Raw genomic sequence first — 8,950 nt, forward strand, 5'->3', positions numbered from 1 at the left:
CTGAAAATTGCTTATTCATATCTTTTGATCATGTATCAATTGGGGAATCATTGTTAATTTGATCAATTTAAATCAGTTCCCTATATATTTTAAAAAATGAGACCCTTATCAGAAAAACTTGCTGCAAAGATTTTCTTTCATTTACGTACTTCTCTTCTAATTTTAGCAGAATTACTTTTGTTTGTATGAAAACTTTTGATTTTATATAATCCAAATTGTTCCCTTTACCTTTTGTGACCCTCTCTATCCCTTTTTTGGTCTTGAATTTTTCTCTTATCTATAAATCTATTAGGCAATTCTTCTTTGCTCCTCTAATTTATTGCATATGGCTTTAAATACTAGTCACTCATTTTCTGTCTTTGCCCTTAAGAAAAAAAATGTTTTTGTTCTTCTCACCATGAAAAAAATAATAGTTCTTCCCCTTTACAAAAAAAAAGTACACTTATGGCTAAAGATCTATTTCTACTTACAGGGGAAAATAATATTTTCACTGCATGCTCTAATTTATGGATCCGGGTTTTTTCTATTTAAATTGCTAACATTTCTGCTGTGCTGCAACAATGTGAAAGTTAAATTTTGGTTTATAAAATTATATAGTGACCCCCTCAAGAACCAGATTCTTTTGTAAAATAATGTATCTGAGATCATAAGGGTCTGGAATATACTCTGTGATTTTTTTGCTGTCACTGAAATCATTTGGGTTTGCAAGATAGCCTTCCTGAGGGCAATTATTTCCCCTGGAATTCAGCCTTCGAATTCCTGAGGCTACCAGCTGGTGGTAGTGATGCTTTAAGTCCTGGAGTCCAGACCAGGAAGAGAAACTGCTCACTAGACTTAGATGGGTTATTTTATATTTTAATCTTACCCATAAACTACTCATTCTATGTGCCACATCATAGCTTACTTTAACGAATTTTGATAAACACCAGTTTTTAGTTTTATCTCATCTGTGCTATGATTAGGATAAGGTAGTCAATAATGAGTGGCACTTTTAATTTTGCTTTAAGTAAATATATATATTGATATTAAAAGATCTCACTTTCTCTGTCAAGCAGGTATTTGCATGTTCTACAATGAAGACTAGATGTGTAGAACACACAAATGTCTTGTCATAAGGACTATCAGGCAGAGAAAAATGAAGATATAAGGAAACTTATATTCTCAAGATCTCCCTCAAAAATAGCACTAAAACACCCCCAAAATAAGCAAACTTGTTGGAAATCATCATAACAGAATTAAAAATCACCATGAAAAATTAACAAACCTAAGAAGGGCATTACTATTATTGAAATGTAAAGAAAAAGGAACACAGACAAAAAAAAATCCAAAAAACCCATGGAAACAATAACAGTTCCATCGAAAACAAAGAAATCCTTTAAACAAAATAAGATGAATAAATACACAAATTCAAGGAATTAAAGGAAGAAACATATTGGCTACCAAAAAAAGTTTGAGAAATTGAGAGAAACTGCTAAGGAAACACAGAACAACATAATGATGAAGTTCATCTGAAAAAAAAAATTAGCCTGTAAAATGCAAAATATCAGTGGAAGTAGTTAAAAGTCAAATTAATACAGTGGAAATCAATGTCAGGAAATGAAGCTGATGTGGGGAAAAAAATTTGAGAAGCTAACTCAAGTGGGGAAAAGGTTAGGAAATCATTCAGATGAATTTGATAGCTTTGGAAGTCAATAAGAAGGAAGCTCAAAATTTTCAGGTTCCAAAAGATTAAAATAATTTGACCATTTTATTTAATGAACTTGAAAAAGAAAAATTCCTTGAAGTTTTGAAGGTGGGAAATATACTACAAATAGAATTCATAGAATTTTAACATTTTAACAAAAAAAACCATAAGATTTTAACATCCAAAATTAAATTCACCCAGATATATCATTATCAAACATCAAAAGTATAATTCTGAAAGAAAAAAATTTTTTTCAATCCTCCCAAGAGAAAACATATCCATAATAAAAATAATCAAAAACATTCATTTTAAATTTCACAATATTTCCAATGAAAAGAAACAACAGAACATTAAAACTTTTTATTTTAAAAACTCAGTTAACAAGCATTTTTTTCTCTCTCCATATCCCCCCCCCCCCATCCCCATTGAAAAAAAAGGAAAAGAGAAAAAAAAAGAAACTCTTTTAAGAAAAATATGTAGTCAGCTGAATAGCACAGTGTGGAGCAGAGTGCTAGACCAGGAGTGAAGACCTGATTTCATATTTGGAACTCACTACTTATATGACTCTGGAAAAGTCACTTAACCTCTGCTATCCTCAGTTTTTCCCTATCTGTAAAATAGGAATAATAATACATTCCAGGATAATTGTGAGAACAAAATGAGATATTTGAAAAGCATTTTGCAAACCTAAAAGTGTGATGTAAATGCTAGCTACAATTATTTTTCATTCTGCATCCTGAGTCTATCATTTCCCTGCCAAGAGGTAGGCAGCATTCTTAATCATCAGTCTTCTAAAATTGTGGTTGGTCTTTGCAATGATCAGAGTTCTTAAATCATTGAAAAGAGTTTGTCTTACATTGTTGTGATTGTATAAATTGTTCTCCCAGTTCCGGTCACTTCACTCTCCATTGATTCATCCAAGTCTTTCTAGTTCTCTTAAACTATCCCTTTTGTCATTTCTTGTGGGCACTCTCTCAATTTCCAGCTCTTTTCCACTATAAAAAGAGCTACTTTAAACATACATACATACATACATACACACACATTACATATATATCTTTTTCCCCTTCCTGTGGTCTCTGGCATATAGGGCTAATAGAGTCATCCCTATGTCAAAGAACATACACTAAAAGTTTAGCAACATTTGAGGTATAGTTCTGAATTACTTTCTAGAATGGCTTGAGCTTGGATGTTCTGTACGTTAGTAGAGCTAAAGCAGCTTGGGTATCTGTGCTAAGTCTGACAAATATAATAAGCCCACAGGAATAGAGGAGGGGTGTTACTAGGCTGCTTAAAGATGGATACAGTATCCCAGATTGGTAATAGGGTAAGTCAAGATTTCCGAGGCTTTCAACTTTGGGGTTGGACCATAAGTGTCCACAATACTTCTAGCCAGGGTAATATAGGGATACTTAGTTTGTTCAATGTAATTACCACAAGGAACAAAAAATTATGATCTTTATCTATTGATTAGTTGCTTAGTGACACTTAGGCTGGGGTGGAAGAAGAGAAAGGAAGAGACTATGAATAACCAAAATATTTTAAAATAGTATGGAATTAAAAAGATGTTTTATGTGAAAACAAAGAGGGTGGGAGGAGACTTGTAAATGAAGTGAAAGAAGGAAAGGAATGAGTTAATTTCAGGTTAAATTTCCTATACTTGAAAAAAGGAAGAGGGAATATTTGTTTTATGTGAAATTTAAAGAGTTAATAGCATAGAATATAAGAATTTGTTTAGTGTTTATTATTATATTTGGTTAAAGATTAGAAATAAAGTCATAAGAATATTTATATTCCATGCTATAAAACAAAACACAATTTAAGGTAGGAGACAAGTCGAATTTAATAATTATGCTTTTGAGTATAAATGTATTGGATTCTTCTTTTAAAAGAAAAGGGCCTTTTGAATGAATTTAAAAAGAATTTAATAATTTGTTTTCTATGGGAAACATATCTAATGCCAAACACACACACATATACACACACATACATACATACATACACACAAAATAAAAAAAGTGGATTAAAACTTACCAATATATAGCCAATTCAAGAAAATCTGGATTTAAATCTGACAAATATTAATTCAAACCAGAAAGTATTCATGAGATAAACAACTTATATCAACCATACTTTAAGATGCTATGCCCCAGAAATGTTTGTTTAACTTTTGAAGGAAAAGTTTTAAAATAATTATAACAATAACTATAAAATTATATTTGATAAGAGAAAATTTTAATTTAATGGCAAAAGTAGGGATTATACCTTTTTAAAATACATATGGTACATACACAATAAAGTTTTAAAATAATCATAATTATAAAGGAAAACATGTTAAAAGAAAAAAGATAGTAAATTAATGATAGTAAATTTTTACACCTTAATAACAATAAGATGACTCAATTAAACACAAAGATAAACTAAGATGAAGAAAAATTAAACATGAAGATAAGAAAGCATTAGAGACTCAAAGTGTTTAGGAAATTAGATTTGACATAAATATGCAGAAAACAATGAAAAAGTAGAAATTAAATTTTTATTCACTATATATGTCATTCACAAACATGTTCAAATTCTAGGCCATAAGGAAATAAATTTACAAATTCAGAAATTTTAAATGAAGCCTATGTGGATGATAATTTAATAAGAGAAATAAGATATAATCAAAAAGTATAGAGTTACTTATCAATTAAGAATGATTTATTGAATAATGCCTTGGTTAATGAACAGATTAGAAAGTAACATTATCTCAATGATAATAATAACACTAAAACCAATATATCATTATAACGTGTAGTACTCACAGACAAATTTACAACACAAATGTCTATACTAATAGGAGAGAAAATAATATATTTAGCAAGCTGAGTTTGCAGTTAAAGGAATTAGAAAATGAAAAAAGTAATACACAAAAAGAAAACATGATGAAATTATTAAAATAAGCAGAAATTAATAAAATAGAACTTGGAAATAATCACATTGACAAATGCAGCCAAGATTTTTTTTAAAGACCTATGAAAAGGATAAGGAATTAGCAACTTTAATTTTTAAAAAGAGAGAAATCCGGGAGTGAAACAAGGTTGTCCATTATCATCCCTCTTATTCAATTTGGTACTAGAAATGTTAGCAGTAGCTATAAGAGAAGAAAAAGAAACTGAAGGAATCAGATTAGGCAAAGAAGAGACTAAGCTATCACTCTTTGCAGATGATATGATGATATACTTAGAGAATTCTAGGGAATCAAGTAAAAAAAATACTTGAGATAATAAATAAATTTAGCAAAATTGCAGGATATAAAATAAACCCACATAAATCCTCAGCATTCCTATATATTTCTAATGAAATCCAACAAGAAAGAGAAAGAGAAATTCCATTTAAAATTACTGTAGACATTATAAAATATTTGGGAATCTACCCACCAAAACAAACCCAGGACCTATATGAACACAATTACAAAACACTTTTCACACAAATAAAGTCAGACCTAAATAAGTGGAAAAACACCAGTTGCTTGTGGCTAGGTTGAGCTAATATAATAAAAATGACAATTTTACCTAAATCAAATTATATATTTAGTGCCATACCAATCAATTTACCAAAACATTATTTTATAGATCTAGAGAAAATAGTAACAAAATTCATCTGGAAGAACAAAAGTCCCAGACTATCAAGGGAATTAATGAAAAGAAATGCTAGGGAAGCTGGCCTTGACATACCAGATTTATAAAGCAGCAGTCATCGAAATTTCTTGGTACTGGCTGAGGAATAGAGTAGTGGATCAGTGGAACAGATTAAGTACATGAGACACAGCAATTGATGACTATAGTAATCTACTGTTTGATAAACCCAAAGACCCCAGTTTTGGGGATAAGAACTATTTGACAAAAACTGCTGGGAAAACTGGAAAATAGTATGGCAGAAACTGGGTATAGACTAGTATCTTATACTGTATACCAAAATCAAGTCTAAATGGGTACATGATCTAGGTATAAAGGCTGATACTGTAAGCAATCTGGGAGAGCAAGGAATAGTTTTCTTGTCAGATTTATGGAGAAGGGAAGATTTTATGACCAAACAACAGTTAGAGAGCATTATGAAATGCAAAATGGATAATTTTTATTACATTAAGTTGAAAAATTTTTGTACAAAAAAAGTCAATATAACTAAGATTAGGAGGGAAGTGGGAAATTGGGAAAGAATTTTTACAACCAGTGTTTCTGATAAAGGTCTCATTTCTAAAATATACAGAGAATTGAGTCAAATCTGTAAGAATACAAATCATTCCCCAATTGATAAATGGTCGAAGGATAAGGACAGACAGTTTTCAGAGGGAGAAATTAAAGATATTTAGAAGCATATGAAAAAGTGTTCTGAATCACTATTGATTAGGGAAAAGCAAATCAAAACAATCTGAGGTACCTCATCTCACTGGTCAGATTGGCTAAGATGACAAAACAGGAAAATGATAAATGCTGGAGAAGGTGTGGAAAAATTGGAACACTAATGCATTTTTGGTGGAGTTGTGAACTGATCCAACCATTTTGGAGAGTAATCTGGAACTATGCCCAAAGGGCTATAAAAAAGTGCATACCCTTTGACCCAACTATACCACTTCTAGGGCTGTATCCCAAAGAAATCGCAGAAGTAGAAAAAGGACCTATATGTACAGAAATATTTATAGCGCCCCTATTTGTGGTGGCAAAGATTTGGAAATCAAGGGGATGCCCATCAATTGGGGAATGGTTAAACAAGTTGTGGTATATGAATGTCATGGAATACTATTGTGCTATAAGAAATGAGGAGCAGACGGACTTCATAATAACCTAGAGAGACTTATATAAACCAAGGCTGAGCAAGAAGAACAGAACCAGGAGAACTTTGTACATGATGACAGACACATCCTATGTGTGATGACTAACTTTGATAGACTGGGCTCCTTTCAGCAATACAAGGTTAGAAGATGACTACAAAAGACTCATGATGGAGACAGATATCCATATCCAAAGAAAGAACTATCTTCTCTCTCTTGTTTGTGTTTTGTTTTGTTTTATCCCTTCTTTCTCATTGTTCACCCCATTGGTTATAATCCTTCTTTACAAAATGACTAATGTTCAATGTGAAGGTATTTGTAGAACCTATATTTGATTACATGCTGCTATGGGGGGCAGGGGGGAGGACAGGGAGGGGTAGACTACAAATTGGAAACTCAAGAGATTGTGGAACTGGATGTTATAAACTAAAAGTAAATAGATAAAATTTTTTTAAAGCACACAAAAAAGATAGAAATGAAGTGACCACATTAGAAATTTTAAAGAGAGAATTCACAACAAAGCAAAATAAGTGAAGAAAATAATCAAAGATTATTATACCCAGCCTTATGCCAATAAACCTAAGATTTTAAAAGAAATGGATTACTATCTACAGTGTTAAATAGCTACTTCATAGAATTTGTTAAAATAATATTATCAATTATATGGAAAAGAGGCAAAAATTCAGCAAACATTCAATTCAATAATCATCTAGAAGTCCCTGCTATGAACAAGGTTCTGTGCTGGGTGCTGGGGATACAAAGACAAAAGATGGAAAACAGGTTAACATGGGAAAAACTTGATGAGGGGAAACTTGCAGTGTTAGGTCTCAAATTACAGTAAAAAAAAAAACCCAAACCCAATAATTATTAAAACCACCTGGTATTGCCCACCACTCTATGAACTGTGCCACCTAAGTGCCCTGTAAAATTGACTAGCAATTGGTAAATCCAAGATTATAAAACATTGGGGAACACAGAAAGGCATAGATGAAATGAAATAAAATGAAAAGAACATAATCAAAATAATTTAAATGTTCACTGATTAATATTAGTATGAAAATTGGGGTAAGACCTGTGACTTCACTGATGTAGGGAAATCCTAGATGAGGTAATTCTCTCTACTAATGTAGGTCAATACTTTCTCGGCAGCTTATCCTCTTAGAGAGCTGTCTAGGTGGTACTAAAAGGTTAAGTGATTTTCCCTGAATTGTGTAGTCAGTATTTGTCAAGGGGCAGAACTCAAACCCATAGCCTTCTGGTTCCAAGGTCAGCTTTTTATTCATTATGCCACACTTTCTCTAATATTATATATGTTTTAAAAAAGCAGCAAAACCTAATAAACAGATGGAAAAGAGATCAGAATGGAAAGCAGAAGACGTAATTACTATATTGAATTTTATATGTACATTTTATAAAATAATTTAAGTGCTAATATATATTCATTATTTGTTTTCCATTTCACAAACTATAAACAGTTTGGAGTTACTAGTTAATAATTATTCATAGAAAATAGTTAATCATATAATATAAAATTAACTATGTTAATACTTTATTCTTCTATTAGGATGTTTAATTATTGTGGGTGCCATTTTTTAGCTTACTTATTCAGATTGCTAAATTCTATAATAGGTAGCATAACATAGAGGAAAACACTGGATCTGAGGTGAGAGGGCCTGCATTCAAAACCTGCTTCTCTGCCTCTGCTTCTTGTTGCCTAAGTGATCTCGGGCACATTAATCTCTCTGGGCTTTTGCTTCCTTATCTGTAAAATGATTAGAATCAGGGGTGTACTGGTAAATATTTAACAACCTGCTCTCCAGAATATGACTCACTTTTAAAATTTAATCTGCTGGGGGGCAGAGCCAAGATGGCGGAGTAGAAGCACGACCCTTCCGCGGCTCCAGCTTCCACCCTCCCCAATCCATGTAAAAAGGGGACTCTAAACAAACTTTGGAGCTGCAGAACCCACAAAATGACACAGAGAAGCTAACCTCCCGCTGAGAACAGTCCAGCAGGCGGGCAGGAATCGGCCAGCGCAACGCTCTGGGAGCCAAGCCCAGCACGGCGCCGAGGCTTTAGCCCCAGGACGGGCCTGACCAGCCGCCAGCCAGAGGGACTCCAGATCAGCAGCAGCTGTGGCCTTTTCCAGATTTATCAATACATAGATGTGAAGGACAAGGTGAGAGGCCAGTGCATTCTGGACTTTGGGACCCAGTAAGTGGGAGTGCGTGGCTTTTACCCCCGGGGTGAGAAACCTCTGAGACCCTGGCACAGCCAGCCAGCGCCACGTGACGGCTTCAGCTCCTGGCCTGCAGAGTGTAGGGGGACCAAGCACCAGTCTGAGGGGTAATCGCTCTTGCTTTAACCTGCTTGGATCTGGATTGCAGTCTAGGGTGGAGGTCCTGGGGTGTGTGTCCAGCTTGCCAGAGCATGGGGAGACCTCAGAGAGGGCACCC

The sequence above is a fragment of the Petaurus breviceps genome, unplaced genomic scaffold (genome assembly GCF_028583685.1).
Source record: "Petaurus breviceps papuanus isolate PSGF00001 unplaced genomic scaffold, PetGlider_PUasm1.0 90775, whole genome shotgun sequence".
NCBI classification, from domain to species: domain Eukaryota; kingdom Metazoa; phylum Chordata; class Mammalia; order Diprotodontia; family Petauridae; genus Petaurus; species Petaurus breviceps.